This window comes from Xenopus laevis, chromosome 2L (genome assembly GCF_017654675.1).
Source record: "Xenopus laevis strain J_2021 chromosome 2L, Xenopus_laevis_v10.1, whole genome shotgun sequence".
NCBI classification, from domain to species: Eukaryota; Metazoa; Chordata; class Amphibia; order Anura; family Pipidae; genus Xenopus; species Xenopus laevis.
Window position 1 is genome coordinate 65,369,224 of NC_054373.1, and position 18,165 is coordinate 65,387,388.

Here is an 18,165-nt window from a genome sequence, read left to right on the forward strand (position 1 = left end):
ACGTCGAAAACTGTGATGCCGAGGTTATCACCTTGTGTGACGCTCTGTTGCATACCGTTACTTCAGAGTATTTCCTTCAAAGAGTAATGGAGTGGACACTGTTCAAAACAAGAATTGCGTCCATTACACAAAACGTATGTCTTAAAGGAAGAAACCATTGTAGGCTTTCTAATTTTTCCCAGGCAGACATTGCCTATGCTTACCCAGCCTAGGTCCAGGCGTTTGGCATATGGGACATGAGTTCCATTGATTCGTTGGGGGACCTTGTGCATTCTTAGAATATCTCTGCCAAGTAGGAGAAGGATGTCAGAATTTTGTCGAAGGCAGGTACTGCTGATCAGCTAAAAATTTCAAGTGAGGGTGGTGAGAAGTGGCTGTAGGAGTAGGATCTGTTTTAGTTGGAATCTGGTTGCACTCAATGAGAGCAGGCAATGATATTTCTATACTGCCATTCACAGGAGTTACTACGAGACCACTGACTCATCTTCCATAGACTTCTATAGTACCGGCACAGGTGCCCAGGCTGTAGGGAAGGGCATCTCCCTTTATGGTAAACAGGTCATAAAACTTTGTTCTTGTAAGAGATTGGTTACTCTGATCATTTAGGATTGTATACAGCCATGTTGGCCAGGAGCTGAAGTTTTGGAGTAGCATCTATGGAGCCTTTTACATTATATGCAACTTAATGTCTTCTGCTATAATTTATGACGTAGTTGGCAATGCATTCAAAGCACTTTATGTCTGTTAGACTGCTAAGAATTATTTCATTCTCACTAGCTTCTTCTGCTAAGACATGCAACCTTGCCAGATTTATGGCATGTTCACACTGCTTTACCAAGGCCTCCATTTCTGCTTTCTTCCGTGGAGCTTCTGCTTCTATTTCTGCTTCCTTGCGTGTGGCTTCTGCTTCCTTTCTTCCATTTCTGCTTTCCCTTTAGCAAAGGCTGCCTGGACCTTGGTGACTTCAGCGTGTGCCTGAATAAGCTGTTGACGGAATGTAGGGATTTAGGGGATCTTGTGGAGTGTCTACTAGATACAGAACCATGAGATCTGGATGCATGAAGTTTTACAATTCTCACTTCTGCCTTTGTCTTTGTTTGCAATACTAAGCTGTCTCTGTTTAGATTCAGCTCATCAAATACCTTTGCTTCTTTCTATGACTGCAGTTTTGAAGTGCTTTTAGAAGTTGGTGTATTTACATAGTTACATAGTTAAATTGGGTTGAAAAAAGATAAAGTCCATCAAGTTCAACCCCTCCAAATGAAAACCCAGCATCCATACACACACCCCTCACCACTTTTAATTAAATTCTATATACCCATACCTATACTATCTATAGAGCTTAGTATCACAATAGCCTTTGATATTATGTCTGTCCAAAAAATCATCCAAGCCATTCTTAAACGCATTTACTGAATCAGCCATCACAACATCACCCGGCAGTGCATTCCACAACCTTACTGTCCTGACTGAAGAACCCCCTACGTTGCTTCAAATGAAAGTTCTATTCTTCTTGTCTAAAGGGGTGGCCTCTGGTACGGTGATCCACTTTATGGGTAAAAAGGTCCCCTGCTATTTGTCTATAATGTCCTCTAATGTACTTGTAAAGTGTAATCATGTCCCCTCGCAAGTGCCTTTTTTCCAGAGAAAACAACCCCAACCTTGACAGTCTACCCTCATAATTTAAGTCTTCCATCCCTCTAACCAATTTAGTTGCACTTCTCTGCACTTTCTCCAGCTCATTTATATCCCTCTTAAGGACTGGAGTCCAAAACTGCACTGCATACTCCAGATGAGGCCTCACCAGGGACCTATAAAGAGGCATATTTATGTTTTCGTCCCTTGAGTTAATGCCCTTTTTTATGCTAGACAGAACTTTATTTGCTTTAGTAGCCACAGAATGACACTGCCCAGAATTAGACAACTTGTTATCTACAAAGACCCCTAGATCCTTCTTATTTAAGGAAACTCCCAACACACTGCCATTTAGTGTATAACTTGCATTTATATTATTTTTGCCAAAGTGCATAACCTTGCATTTATCAACATTGAACCTCATTTTCCAGTTTGCTGCCCAGTTTTCCAATTTAGACAAATCACTCTGCAAAGTGGCAGCATCCTGCATGGAACCTATAGTTCTGCACAATTTAGTATCATCTGCAAAAATAGAAACAGTACTTACAATGCCCACCTCCAGGTCATTAATAAACAAGTTGAAAAGCAAGGGACCTAGTACACAGCCCTGCGGTACTCCACTAACAACACTGGTCCAATTAGAAAATGTTCCATTTACCACCACTCTTTGTAGTCTATCTTTTAGCCAGTTCTCTATCCAGGTACAAATACTATGTTCCAGGCCAACATTTCTTAATTTAACCAGTTCCCTTTTGTGTGGCACTGTATCAAATGCTTTAGCAAAGTCTAAGTAAGTCACATCCACTGCCATCCTAGAATCGAGGTCTCTACTTACCTTCTCATAAAAAAAGAAATTAAGTTAGTCTGGCAAGATCTATTGCTCATAAAACCATGCTGGCACAAACTCATAGTATTATGATTTGCTATGAAGTCCAGTATCTTATCCTTTATTAACCCTTTGAAAAGCTTTCCTACCACTGACGTCAGACTAACTGGCCTATAGTTTTGAGGCTGAGAACGGGATCCTTTTTTGAATAGAGGCACCACATTAGCAATTCGCCAGTCTCTCGGCACTATGCCAGATCTCAATGAATCCTGAAAAATTAAGTAAAGAGGTTTGGCAATCACAGGGCTAAGCTCGCTAATTACCCTGGGATGAATACCATCTGGCCCCGGACCTTTGTTAATCTTAACATGTTCTAGTCTCTTTTGAATTTCTTCATGTGTGAACCATGCATCATTAGTTGTATTACTAGAATTGGGACTATTAAGAAGGAAACCTTCACTTACTGGTTCCTCATTTGTGTAGACAGATGAAAAATATGAGTTCAGAATCTGCGCTTTTATTTTGTTTTCATCAACCAGCTGACCCACCTCTGATAGTAAGGGTCCCACCCCTTCCTGCTTAATTTTTTTACTATTAACATATTTTAAAAATATTTTTGGATTTTTTTTTACTGCTTGCTGCAATATCCTTTTCTATAGCAATTTTAGCTTGGCTTATAGCTTCTTTGCATGATTTATTGGCCTCCTTGTACCTTATAAATGATTTGGCTGTCCCAGCTAACTTGAAAGCCTTAAAAGCACGTCTTTTCTTACCCACCTCAACACCACGCTTCTATTGAACCAAAAAGGTTTTGCTTTGCAACGACGTTCCTTGCTTACAAGTGGAATATACTGACAAGTATATTTATTAAGCAGCATTTCAAAGACTTCCCATTTTTGTTCTGTGTTTAACCCTGTGAAAAGCATTTCCCAATTAATTTGTTGCAGAGATGCCCTTATACTTTCAAAGTTTACACGTCTGAAATAAAGTGTTTTAGTTACTCCCTTATAGAATTGCTTCTGCAACAGAATCTCAAGGGAGACCCTGTTATGATCACTATTCAATAAATGCTCACCCACACAAATGTTAGAAATGAGTTCAGTATTATTAGTTATTACAAGGTCAAAAAGAGAGTTATTCTTAGTAGGTTCTTGAACGAGCTGGAATAAAAACCTACTAGCTTTTTCTGTCTTAGCAACCCCGTTACCCCAGTTAATGTCTGGATAATTGAAGTCACCCATAGCAACAACTTGACCCAGCTGAGAAGCCGATTGAAACAGTTGCTGGTAACTCTCATAGGTAGCAATTGATTGTTTAAGAGTAGCGTTGAGTTGCAGAGGACCAAAGGCAGGTTGAGAAATGGCAGGCATATAGTTAACCATTTTAGACCACAAATAGTTAAAACTAGAAAGCAATTCCTCTTTATCAGTCTCAAACCTTTGCTTAACCTTCCAAGTAAATTTGGTTGTGTGTCTTTGATTTTGCGCTGGGTTCAAGGTTTACTCCCTGATCTGAAAGGAATTCTATTTCTTGCAGTGTATCGGCTTCCCCAGATTGTGTAGCACAATTCCGATTTAGCTGGAAGTTTGCAGAATTGCAGGCTGGAGTCAGGATGCCAAGTGCTAATGCAAACAGCTATACCATGCATCTATGATGCACAAACTGATTTTAATGATGAAGCTCCAACAGTCACAATAGGGTTGATAACCTGAAAGCTGCTGATCGTTTGCTGGCATATATAGACTATGGCAATGGCTGTGATGCTGCGCTGTCTTCAAGTTGCTATATTCCTAGTGTCCATGTAAAACATATCACTTTATATTTCAGAGCTAGTGATGGGCGAATCTGTCGCGTTTCGCTTCGCCGAATTATTTGCGAATTTCCAGCGAAATTCGCGAAACGGCGAAAAATTCGCGAAACGCGACGTGCGGCCCGATTTCGTCTCGCGTCAAAATATTTTGTCGCGGACGCAAATAAGTGTTTTAACGCGCGACGTTATTTTTGACGCGCAGTGCAATTTGATGAAACCCATCTTCTATGGGTGTTTTGTTTGTATAACCTTTTTTCACCTTTGGGGCTACAGATAAAAATGTTCCCCTTAGTTTCAAGCTTTGTAGTCTGTGATGATAAATGAATATGGTATCTTTTGCTTTGTGTCTGAATGTGCTGAATTGGATTGGACTCAATGGGAAGACCAATACACATGCGTGTTTCACTTAGTATACTGCTACACACATGCCCTGCAGTGTTAGAGGACTCCTATCTTGAAAAAAATGGCTCCCATTTTGCAAGTTTCTTAAACTTTTAACGTTTGTGGATTTTTTACATTACCTCTGGTCAACTGGTAATGGTATCTACTACTACTCTATATCACTGTTTAACCAAAAAGTACCAACTGTACTTTATATATCTAATAGTAGATTACTAACACAAGTACAACTAATAAATCTGAACAGATAGTATCTGGATGCTTTGTATCTCAGATAAAAATGAATAAACCATATGTTTATGTGAATGAACCTTATATTTTCATGTAATTGTAATGATTCTGAAATACTATGTAATGTAATTTTAATGACTCCGATTAAGAATAGTCATCGTTGTGTTATTAGAATCCAAACAATTTCAAGTACCATGTGAGTATTAGTTTAGTCAAATGAAAAATGAACTCAAAATATAGAGATATAAAAAAACTTTTTTAATTTACAAAATAGCACAACGGTGCTGCTAGGTCAAAAAAATAAATTACAGTGGAGGAGGAGGAGCAATTACCCTCTGCAGGGACTCCACTATGTCCCTGACCTCTCCCAGATCCTGGCGCATGGCATTGACCTGGTGGACCAGGGTGACCAGGAGTCATAGTAGGCATGTTCAGTTTGTGTGCCTACACTGAGCCCCTGGTTAGGTGGTGGTGCCTGGTCCGGTGGTGGTGCCGCTGCCCGTTCGGGTAGTGGTGCTGCCCGGTGAGGTGGTGGTGCCGCCTGGACAGGAGGCGGTGCTGCCTCGTCAGGTTTGAGTAACACAGCAATTGCATTTGTACAGTATGAATTATACAGGATAAGGTGTCATGTTGTAACTACAGGAAAATTAACTTTATTGTAGTTAAGAAGGGAAACCTATTTATTCCGTTTAAATAAATCTACCTTTATGTGAAGTAAAATTCTTATTAGCCTTGTCACAGGCCTAAACAAATACACATTTGCTCCAAAATACCAAAATAAATAGGAATCAAGTGCAGGGCAAGATTTACATAGTAGGCACCCCTAGGCCCACTGCCATTCGTCGCCCCTGTCCCCTCCCCTTTATTCGGGCAAATTTTTATCATCTGGACAGTAGCAATGGGGATTGCTGCATGGGAAACTATTGTATCTCCTGTGCATCCCCAGTGTTTCTGAACCAATATGGGTGTGGTTGGGCAGCATGCCACCACCCTAAAATCCTCCAGCCCTAGGCCCGGGCCTTGGTGGCCTTTCCACAGATCCGAGCCTGATCAAGTGGCTTTATTGTAGTTAAGAAGGGAAACCTATTTATTCCGTTTAAATAAATCTACCTTTATGTGAAGTAAAATTCTTATTAGCCTTGTCACAGGCCTAAACAAATACACATTTGCTCCAAAATACCAAAATAAATAGGAATCAAGTGGCTTTATTGTAGAAGGGAAACCTATTTATTCCGTTTAAATAAATCTACCTTTATGTGAAGTAAAATTCTTATTAGCCTTGTCACAGGCCTAAACAAATACACATTTGCTCCAAAATACCAAAATAAATAGGAATCAAGTGGCTTTATTGTAGTTAAGAAGGGAAACCCATGTATTCCATTTAAATAAATCTATTATAATCTGTTTAAATAATCTCCATTTGACAGCTCATTTACTTGTTATCTAACTTGTCTGCAATTATGTCAGTCAGTCAAAGTCAACTGTTCCAATCCTAATTACAGTATTCACTTAAATACATTTTTGCTGTAAAATCATTATAAGATGTTTTCTTTTTAAATAACTCTACCTTCAACCTCCACGCGCAGCTCTTCAACAAATGCGCAGTGGCGCCTTTTGAGATCACTCCAGATCCTCTGGAGCTCCCTTAGGCTTAAGCGCAAGCGGAACTCCCTCCGCAGCCTGCGCCTCAGCCTCTCCATTATGCTCCGCCGGAGCGCCTGGATGCCTCTCACACCAGGAGGGATATTGTCGTATCCCTCCTGGTGGAGGTACCTGACAAAGTACCGTAGCTGGTCTCTGTTCATCATGCCAGGTCCTGCCATTTTCAAACTGCACTCCTACAACTGTAAGCACGGGCGGGGCTATTTATAGTGGCGACGCCCGTTTTTGACGCGCGCACGGCGCACGGCCGAGTCTCGTCGCGCGGCGACGAATCTCGTCGCGACGACGACGAAATTGATAAATTTACTACTGTAACACTCAAATACATTGATTTTTTTAAATAAATTATGATATTAAGTCACACTATATTTGGTAACTAGGCACTATTAGAAGTAACATTATTCCCCTAGCAATCATGCATTGATTTAAATAAGAGACTGGAATATGAATAGGAGAGGCCTAAATGGAAAAAAGTAGCAATGACTAACAATACATTTGTAGCCTGACATAGTACTTGCTTTTTAGTTGGGGTCAACTCATTGACCCACATTTAAAAGCTGCAAAGAGTCAGAACTTAGAAGAAAAAGGCAAATAATTAACACCAAATTAAAAGTTGCTTAGAATTTGCCATACGATTGCATACTAAAAGTTACCTTAAAGGTGAACCACCCATTTAAGGGCTTTGCACTGGATCTATGAATACGTTGTGTAAAGTGTTTGGAAACAAAGGATGGCGTGTGTTCTCTTTGAAGGTTATGGACAGCAAACTGGGACAAGACTGCTTGTGAAGTTGAAAGTTGCAAAATAGCAGATGCAGCTGAAAGTGGGATTTAAGATGGACATCATCTAGGAATGAAATTCCTCTTTCCATTAAGCAAACTGTGTTTATGGCTATGTTTGCGTCACCCAGGGTTGCCAGGTTGGTTGGTTTCCAGTCAAATTTACTGGGCTGATGTTTGGGGCCTGTTTGGGCCTCTGTGTAATTTGAATGCCAGGGCCTATTTTGACTCCCAGACCAGACATGGCTTTGGGGCTACCATTAAAACATTTCCCTTACTTTTAAGCTTTGTACACAGTGATAAATGTATATATGCCATGTTTTGCTTTGAAATCAATGGGAAGAGCAATTCGCACCTATGTTTCACTCAGTTACTGCTACATACACATGCCCTCCCTGTATACATTTTTAGAGCACTCCTATCATTTCAAAAGAAAGAATAATGACTGAGGCACAGGACTTTTGGCCGCAGTCGTTTCAGGGGTAATAATAGTGTGAATACATTTGACAACCAACCAGCAAGCATTGTTGTAATCAATTGTATTAGAGCCAGAAGAATTAAATGAGGCAGGCCTCAACCCGAAGAAATTAGCCCACTAAGCAGCAAAAATAGAAGCAACCTATTTAGAAACCATGTTAGGCCTCAACCCAAAGAAATTAGCCAACAATGTGGCAGTTTTCGAAGAAACATTTTTAGAAGCCATGTTAGGCCTCAACCCAAAGAAATTAGCCAACAATGGGGCAGTGTTCGAAGAAACATTTTTAGAAGCCATGTTAGGCCTCAACCACCAGAAGAAATTAGCTAACTTAGCGGCAAAATTATAAGCAACCTATTTAGAAACCATGTTAGGCCTCAACCCAAAGAAATTAGCCAACAATGTGGCAGTATTCGAAGAAACATTTTTAGAAGCCATGTTAGGCCTCAACCACCAGAAGAAATTAGCCAACTTAGCGGCAAAATTATAAGCAACCTATTTAGAAACCATGTTAGGCCTCAACCCAAAGAAATTTGCCAACAATGTGGCAGTATTCGAAGAAACATTTTTAGAAGCCATGTTAGGCCTCAACCACCAGAAGAAATTAGCCAACTTAGCGGCAAAATTATAAGCAACCTATTTAGAAACCATGTTAGGCCTCAACCCAAAGAAATTAGCCAACAATGTGGCAGTATTCGAAGAAACATTTTTAAAAGCCATGTTAGGCCTCAACCACCAGAAGAAATTAGCCAACTTAGCGGCAAAATTATAAGCAACCTATTTAGAAACCATGTTAGGCCTCAACCCAAAGAAATTAGCCAACAATGTGGCAGTATTCGAAGAAACATTTTTAGAAGCCATGTTAGGCCTCAACCCGAAGAAATTAGCCAACAATGGGGCAGTGTTCGAAGAAACATTTTTAGAAGCCATGTTAGGCCTCAAAAACCAGAAGAAATTAGCCAACTTAGCGGCAAAATTATAAGCAACCTATTTAAAAACCATGTTAGGCCTCAACCCAAAGAAATTAGCCAACAATGTGGCAGTATTCGAAGAAACATTTTTAGAAGCCATGTTAGGCCTCAACCACCAGAAGAAATTAGCCAATTTAGCGGCAAAATTATAAGCAACCTATTTAGAAACCATGTTAGGCCTCAACCCAAAGAAATTAGCCAACAATGTGGCAGTATTCGAAGAAACATTTTTAGAAGTCATGTTAGGCCTCAACCCGAAGAAATTAGCCAACAATGGGGCAGTGTTCGAAGAAACATTTTTAGAAGCCATGTTAGGCCTCAACCACCAGAAGAAATTAGCCAACTTAGCGGCAAAATTAGAAGCAACCTATTTAGAAACCATGTTAGGCCTCAACCCAAAGAAATTAGCCAACAATGTGGCAGTATTCGAAGAAACATTTTTAGAAGCCATGTTAGGCCTCAACCCAAAGAAATTAGCCAACAATGTGGCAGTGTTCGAAGAAACATATTTACAAGCCATGTTAGGCCTCAACCACCAGAAGAAATTAGCCAACAATGTGGCAGTATTCGAAAAAACATTTTTAGAAGCCATGTTAGGCCTCAACCCAAAGAAATTAGCCAACAATGTGGCAGTGTTCGAAGAAACATATTTAGAAGCCATGTTAGGCCTCAAACCAAAGAAATTAGCCAACAATGGGGCAGTATTCGAAGAAACATTTTTAGAAGCCATGTTAGGCCTCAACCACCAGACGAAATTAGCCAACAATGTGGCAGTATTCGAAGAAACATTTTTAGAGGCCATGTTAGGCCTCAACCACCAGAAGAAATTAGCCAACTTAGCGGCAAAATTATAAGCAACCTATTTAGAAACCATGTTAGGCCTCAACTACAAAAAAAAATTGCCGACAATGCAGCAGTAGTGTCAGCAACAGCAGTAGGAGCCTTGATAGACACCCACCAGACTTTTGCCAAATAATGAGGCATTAGTAGCATCAGCAGCGGCAGTCATGTTGTAACTTTAAATCAACTCTATATTAAAGCCAGAAGAATTAAATGAGGCAGGCCTCAAACAGAAGACTTTTGCCAAATAATGAGGCATTAGTAGCAACAGCAGCGGCAGCAACAGTCATGTTGTAACTTTAAATCAACTCTATATTAGAGCCAGAAGAATTAAATGAGGCAGGCCTCAAACAGAGAAGACTTTTGCCAAATAACGAGGCATTAGTAGCAACAGCAGCGGCAGTCATGTTGTAATCAACTCTATATTAGAGCCAGAAGAATTAAATGAGGCAGGCCTCAAACAGAAGACTTTTGCCAAATAATGAGGCATTAGTAGCAACAGCAGCGGCAGCAACAGTCATGTTGTAACTTTAAATCAACTCTATATTAGAGCCAGAAGAATTAAATGAGGCAGGCCTCAAACAGAGAAGACTTTTGCCAAATAACGAGGCATTAGTAGCAACAGCAGCGGCAGTCATGTTGTAATCAACTCTATATTAGAGCCAGAAGAATTAAATGAGGCAGGCCTCAAACAGAGAAGACTTTGGCCAAATAACGAGGCATTAGTAGCAACAGCAGCAACAGTCATGTTGTAATCAACTCTATATTAGAGCCAGAAGAATTAAATGAGGCAGGCCTCAAACAGAGAAGACTTTTGCCAAATAATGAGGCATTAGTAGCAACAGCAGCAGCAGCAACAGTCATGTTGTAACTTTTAATCAACTCTATATTAGAGCCAGAAGAATTAAATGAGGCAGGCCTCAAACAGAGAAGACTTTTGCCAAATAATGAGGCATTAGTAGCAACAGCAGCAGCAGCAACAGTCATGTTGTAACTTTTAATCAACTCTATATTAGAGCCAGAAGAATTAAATGAGGCAGGCCTCAAACAGAGAAGACTTTTGCCAAATAATGAGGCATTAGTAGCAACAGCAGCGGCAGCAACAGTCATGTTGTAACTTTTAATCAACTCTATATTAGAGCCAGAAGAATTAAATGAGGCAGGCCTCAAACAGAGAAGACTTTGGCCAAATAACGAGGCATTAGTAGCAACAGCAGCGGCAGTCATGTTGTAATCAACTCTATATCAGAGCCAGAAGAATTAAATGAGGCAGGCCTCAAACAGAAGACTTTTGCCAAATAATGAGGCATTAGTAGCAACAGCAGCGGCAGCAACAGTCATGTTGTAACTTTAAATCAACTCTATATTAGAGCCAGAAGAATTAAATGAGGCAGGCCTCAAACAGAGAAGACTTTTGCCAAATAATGAGGCATTAGTAGCAACAGCAGCGGCAGCAACAGTCATGTTGTAACTTTTAATCAACTCTATATTAGAGCCAGAAGAATTAAATGAGGCAGGCCTCAAACAGAAGACTTTTGCCAAATAATGAGGCATTAGTAGCAACAGCAGCGGCAGCAACAGTCATGTTGTAACTTTTAATCAACTCTATATTAGAGCCAGAAGAATTAAATGAGGCAGGCCTCAAACAGAAGACTTTTGCCAAATAATGAGGCATTAGTAGCAACAGCAGCGGCAGCGGCAGCAACAGTCATGTTGTAACTTTAAATCAACTCTATATTAGAGCCAGAAGAATTAAATGAGGCAGGCCTCAAACAGAGAAGACTTTTGCCAAATAACGAGGCATTAGTAGCAACAGCAGCGGCAGTCATGTTGTAATCAACTCTATATTAGAGCCAGAAGAATTAAATGAGGCAGGCCTCAAACAGAGAAGACTTTTGCCAAATAACGAGGCATTAGTAGCAACAGCAGCGGCAGTCATGTTGTAATCAACTCTATATTAGAGCCAGAAGAATTAAATGAGGCAGGCCTCAAACAGAGAAGACTTTGGCCAAATAACGAGGCATTAGTAGCAACAGCAGCGGCAGTCATGTTGTAATCAACTCTATATTAGAGCCAGAAGAATTAAATGAGGCAGGCCTCAAACAGAAGACTTTTGCCAAATAATGAGGCATTAGTAGCAACAGCAGCGGCAGCAACAGTCATGTTGTAACTTTTAATCAACTCTATATTAGAGCCAGAAGAATTAAATGAGGCAGGCCTCAAACAGAAGACTTTTGCCAAATAATGAGGCATTAGTAGCAACAGCAGCGGCAGCAACAGTCATGTTGTAACTTTAAATCAACTCTATATTAGAGCCAGAAGAATTAAATGAGGCAGGCCTCAAACAGAGAAGACTTTTGCCAAATAACGAGGCATTAGTAGCAACAGCAGCGGCAGCAACAGTCATGTTGTAACTTTAAATCAACTCTATATTAGAGCCAGAAGAATTAAATGAGGCAGGCCTCAAACAGAGAAGACTTTGGCCAAATAACGAGGCATTAGTAGCAACAGCAGCGGCAGTCATGTTGTAATCAACTCTATATTAGAGCCAGAAGAATTAAATGAGGCAGGCCTCAAACAGAGAAGACTTTTGCCAAATAACGAGGCATTAGTAGCAACAGCAGCGGCAGTCATGTTGTAATCAACTCTATATTAGAGCCAGAAGAATTAAATGAGGCAGGCCTCAAACAGAGAAGACTTTGGCCAAATAACGAGGCATTAGTAGCAACAGCAGCGGCAGTCATGTTGTAATCAACTCTATATTAGAGCCAGAAGAATTAAATGTGGCAGGCCTCAAACAGAGAAGACTTTTGCCAAATAACGAGGCATTAGTAGCAACAGCAGCGGCAGTCATGTTGTAATCAACTCTATATTAGAGCCAGAAGAATTAAATGAGGCAGGCCTCAAACAGAAGACTTTTGCCAAATAATGAGGCATTAGTAGCAACAGCAGCGGCAGCAACAGTCATGTTGTAACTTTTAATCAACTCTATATTAGAGCCAGAAGAATTAAATGAGGCAGGCCTCAAACAGAGAAGACTTTTGCCAAATAACGAGGCATTAGTAGCAACAGCAGCGGCAGTCATGTTGTAATCAACTCTATATTAGAGCCAGAAGAATTAAATGAGGCAGGCCTCAAACAAAGAAGACTTTTGACAAATAATGAGGCATTAGTAGCAACAGCAGCGGCAGCAACAGTCATGTTGTAACTTTTAATCAACTCTATATTAGAGCCAGAAGAATTAAATGAGGCAGGCCTCAAACTGAAGACTTTTGCCAAATAATGAGGCATTAGTAGCAACAGCAGCGGCAGCAACAGTCATGTTGTAACTTTTAATCAACTCTATATTAGAGCCAGAAGAATTAAATGAGGCAGGCCTCAAACAGAAGACTTTTGCCAAATAATGAGGCATGTGTAGCAACAGCAGCGGCAGCAACAGTCATGTTGTAACTTTAAATCAATTCTATATTAGAGCCAGAAGAATTAAATGAGGCAGGCCTCAAACAGAGAAGACTTTTGCCAAATAATGAGGCATTAGTAGCAACAGCAGCGGCAGTCATGTTGTAATCAACTCTATATTAGAGCCAGAAGAATTAAATGAGGCAGGCCTCAAACAGAGAAGACTTTTGCCAAATAACGAGGCATTAGTAGCAACAGCAGCGGCAGTCATGTTATAATCAACTCTATATTAGAGCCAGTAGAATTAAATGAGGCAGGCCTCAAACAGAAGACTTTTGCCAAATAATGAGGCATTAGTAGCAACAGCAGCGGCAGCAACAGTCATGTTGTAACTTTAAATCAACTCTATATTAGAGCCAGAAGAATTAAATGAGGCAGGCCTCAAACAGAGAAGACTTTTGCCAAATAATGAGGCATTAGTAGCAACAGCAGCGGCAGTCATGTTGTAATCAACTCTATATTAGAACCAGAAGAATTAAATGAGGCAGGCCTCAAACAGAAGACTTTTGCCAAATAATGAGGCATTAGTAGCAACAGCAGCGGCAGCAACAGTCATGTTGTAACTTTTAATCAACTCTATATTAGAGCCAGAAGAATTAAATGAGGCAAGCCTCAAACAGAGAAGACTTTTGCCAAATAACGAGGCATTAGTAGCAACAGCAGCGGCAGTCATGTTGTAATCAACTCTATATTAGAGCCAGAAGAATTAAATGAGGCAGGCCTCAAACAGAGAAGACTTTGGCCAAATAACGAGGCATTAGTAGCAACAGCAGCGGCAGTCATGTTGTAATCAACTCTATATTAGAGCCAGAAGAATTAAATGAGGCAGGCCTCAAACAGAAGACTTTTGCCAAATAATGAGGCATTAGTAGCAGCGGCAGCAACAGTCATGTTGTAACTTTTAATCAACTCTATATTAGAGCCAGAAGAATTAAATGAGGCAGGCCTCAAACAGAGAAGACTTTTGCCAAATAACGAGGCATTAGTAGCAACAGCAGCGGCAGTCATGTTGTAATCAACTCTATATTAGAGCCAGAAGAATTAAATGAGGCAGGCCTCAAACAGAGAAGACTTTGGCCAAATAACGAGGCATTAGTAGCAACAGCAGCGGCAGTCATGTTGTAATCAACTCTATATTAGAGCCAGAAGAATTAAATGAGGCAGGCCTCAAACAGAGAAGACTTTTGCCAAATAACGAGGCATTAGTAGCAACAGCAGCGGCAGTCATGTTATAATCAACTCTATATTAGAGCCAGTAGAATTAAATGAGGCAGGCCTCAAACAGAAGACTTTTGCCAAATAATGAGGCATTAGTAGCAACAGCAGCGGCAGCAACAGTCATGTTGTAACTTTAAATCAACTCTATATTAGAGCCAGAAGAATTAAATGAGGCAGGCCTCAAACAGAGAAGACTTTTGCCAAATAATGAGGCATTAGTAGCAACAGCAGCGGCAGTCATGTTGTAATCAACTCTATATTAGAGCCAGAAGAATTAAATGAGGCAGGCCTCAAACAGAAGACTTTTGCCAAATAATGAGGCATTAGTAGCAACAGCAGCGGCAGCAACAGTCATGTTGTAACTTTTAATCAACTCTATATTAGAGCCAGAAGAATTAAATGAGGCAGGCCTCAAACAGAGAAGACTTTTGCCAAATAATGAGGCATTAGTAGCAACAGCAGCGGCAGCAACAGTCATGTAACTTTTAATCAACTCTATATTAGAGCCAGAAGAATTAAATGAGGCAGGCCTCAAACAGAGAAGACTTTGGCCAAATAACGAGGCATTAGTAGCAACAGCAGCGGCAGTCATGTTGTAATCAACTCTATATTAGAGCCAGAAGAATTAAATGAGGCAGGCCTCAAACAGAAGACTTTTGCCAAATAATGAGGCATTAGTAGCAACAGCAGCGGCAGCAACAGTCATGTTGTAACTTTAAATCAACTCTATATTAGAGCCAGAAGAATTAAATGAGGCAGGCCTCAAACAAAGAAGACTTTTGCCAAATAATGAGGCATTAGTAGCAACAGCAGCGGCAGCAACAGTCATGTTGTAACTTTTAATCAACTCTATATTAGAGCCAGAAGAATTAAATGAGGCAGGCCTCAAACTGAAGACTTTTGCCAAATAATGAGGCATTAGTAGCAACAGCAGCGGCAGCAACAGTCATGTTGTAACTTTTAATCAACTCTATATTAGAGCCAGAAGAATTAAATGAGGCAGGCCTCAAACAGAAGACTTTTGCCAAATAATGAGGCATGTGTAGCAACAGCAGCGGCAGCAACAGTCATGTTGTAACTTTAAATCAATTCTATATTAGAGCCAGAAGAATTAAATGAGGCAGGCCTCAAACAGAGAAGACTTTTGCCAAATAATGAGGCATTAGTAGCAACAGCAGCGGCAGTCATGTTGTAATCAACTCTATATTAGAGCCAGAAGAATTAAATGAGGCAGGCCTCAAACAGAGAAGACTTTTGCCAAATAACGAGGCATTAGTAGCAACAGCAGCGGCAGTCATGTTGTAATCAACTCTATATTAGAGCCAGAAGAATTAAATGAGGCAGGCCTCAAACAGAGAAGACTTTGGCCAAATAACGAGGCATTAGTAGCAACAGCAGCGGCAGTCATGTTGTAATCAACTCTATATTAGAGCCAGAAGAATTAAATGAGGCAGGCCTCAAACAGAAGACTTTTGCCAAATAATGAGGCATTAGTAGCAACAGCAGCGGCAGCAACAGTCATGTTGTAACTTTTAATCAACTCTATATTAGAGCCAGAAGAATTAAATGAGGCAGGCCTCAAACAGAGAAGACTTTTGCCAAATAACGAGGCATTAGTAGCAACAGCAGCGGCAGTCATGTTGTAATCAACTCTATATTAGAGCCAGAAGAATTAAATGAGGCAGGCCTCAAACAGAGAAGACTTTGGCCAAATAACGAGGCATTAGTAGCAACAGCAGCGGCAGTCATGTTGTAATCAACTCTATATTAGAGCCAGAAGAATTAAATGAGGCAGGCCTCAAACAGAGAAGACTTTTGCCAAATAACGAGGCATTAGTAGCAACAGCAGCGGCAGTCATGTTATAATCAACTCTATATTAGAGCCAGTAGAATTAAATGAGGCAGGCCTCAAACAGAAGACTTTTGCCAAATAATGAGGCATTAGTAGCAACAGCAGCGGCAGCAACAGTCATGTTGTAACTTTAAATCAACTCTATATTAGAGCCAGAAGAATTAAATGAGGCAGGCCTCAAACAGAGAAGACTTTTGCCAAATAATGAGGCATTAGTAGCAACAGCAGCGGCAGTCATGTTGTAATCAACTCTATATTAGAGCCAGAAGAATTAAATGAGGCAGGCCTCAAACAGAAGACTTTTGCCAAATAATGAGGCATTAGTAGCAACAGCAGCGGCAGCAACAGTCATGTTGTAACTTTTAATCAACTCTATATTAGAGCCAGAAGAATTAAATGAGGCAGGCCTCAAACAGAGAAGACTTTTGCCAAATAATGAGGCATTAGTAGCAACAGCAGCGGCAGCAACAGTCATGTAACTTTTAATCAACTCTATATTAGAGCCAGAAGAATTAAATGAGGCAGGCCTCAAACAGAGAAGACTTTGGCCAAATAACGAGGCATTAGTAGCAACAGCAGCGGCAGTCATGTTGTAATCAACTCTATATTAGAGCCAGAAGAATTAAATGAGGCAGGCCTCAAACAGAAGACTTTTGCCAAATAATGAGGCATTAGTAGCAACAGCAGCGGCAGCAACAGTCATGTTGTAACTTTAAATCAACTCTATATTAGAGCCAGAAGAATTAAATGAGGCAGGCCTCAAACAAAGAAGACTTTTGCCAAATAATGAGGCATTAGTAGCAACAGCAGCGGCAGCAACAGTCATGTTGTAACTTTTAATCAACTCTATATTAGAGCCAGAAGAATTAAATGAGGCAGGCCTCAAACTGAAGACTTTTGCCAAATAATGAGGCATTAGTAGCAACAGCAGCGGCAGCAACAGTCATGTTGTAACTTTTAATCAACTCTATATTAGAGCCAGAAGAATTAAATGAGGCAGGCCTCAAACAGAAGACTTTTGCCAAATAATGAGGCATGTGTAGCAACAGCAGCGGCAGCAACAGTCATGTTGTAACTTTAAATCAATTCTATATTAGAGCCAGAAGAATTAAATGAGGCAGGCCTCAAACAGAGAAGACTTTTGCCAAATAATGAGGCATTAGTAGCAACAGCAGCGGCAGTCATGTTGTAATCAACTCTATATTAGAGCCAGAAGAATTAAATGAGGCAGGCCTCAAACAGAAGACTTTTGCCAAATAATGAGGCATTAGTAGCAACAGCAGCGGCAGCAACAGTCATGTTGTAACTTTAAATCAACTCTATATTAGAGCCAGAAGAATTAAATGAGGCAGGCCTCAAACAGAGAAGACTTTTGCCAAATAATGAGGCATTAGTAGCAACAGCAGCGGCAGTCATGTTGTAATCAACTCTATATTAGATCCAGAAGAATTAAATGAGGCAGGCCTCAAACAGAAGACTTTTGCCAAATAATGAGGCATTAGTAGCAACAGCAGCGGCAGCAACAGTCATGTTGTAACTTTAAATCAACTCTATATTAGAGCCAGAAGAATCAAATGAGGCAGGCCTCAAACAGAGAAGACTTTTGCCAAATAACGAGGCATTAGTAGCAACAGCAGCGGCAGTCATGTTGTAATCAACTCTATATTAGAGCCAGAAGAATTAAATGAGGCAGGCCTCAAACAGAGAAGACTTTGGCCAAATAACGAGGCATTAGTAGCAACAGCAGCGGCAGTCATCTTGTAATCAACTCTATATTAGAGCCTGAAGAATTAAATGAGGCAGGCCTCAAACAGAGAAGACTTTTGCCAAATAACGAGGCATTAGTAGCAACAGCAGCGGCAGTCATGTTGTAATTAACTCTATATTAGAGCCAGAAGAATTAAATGAGGCAGGCCTCAAACAGAAGACTTTTGCCAAATAATGAGGCATTAGTAGCAACAGCAGCGGCAGCAACAGTCATGTTGTAACTTTAAATCAACTCTATATT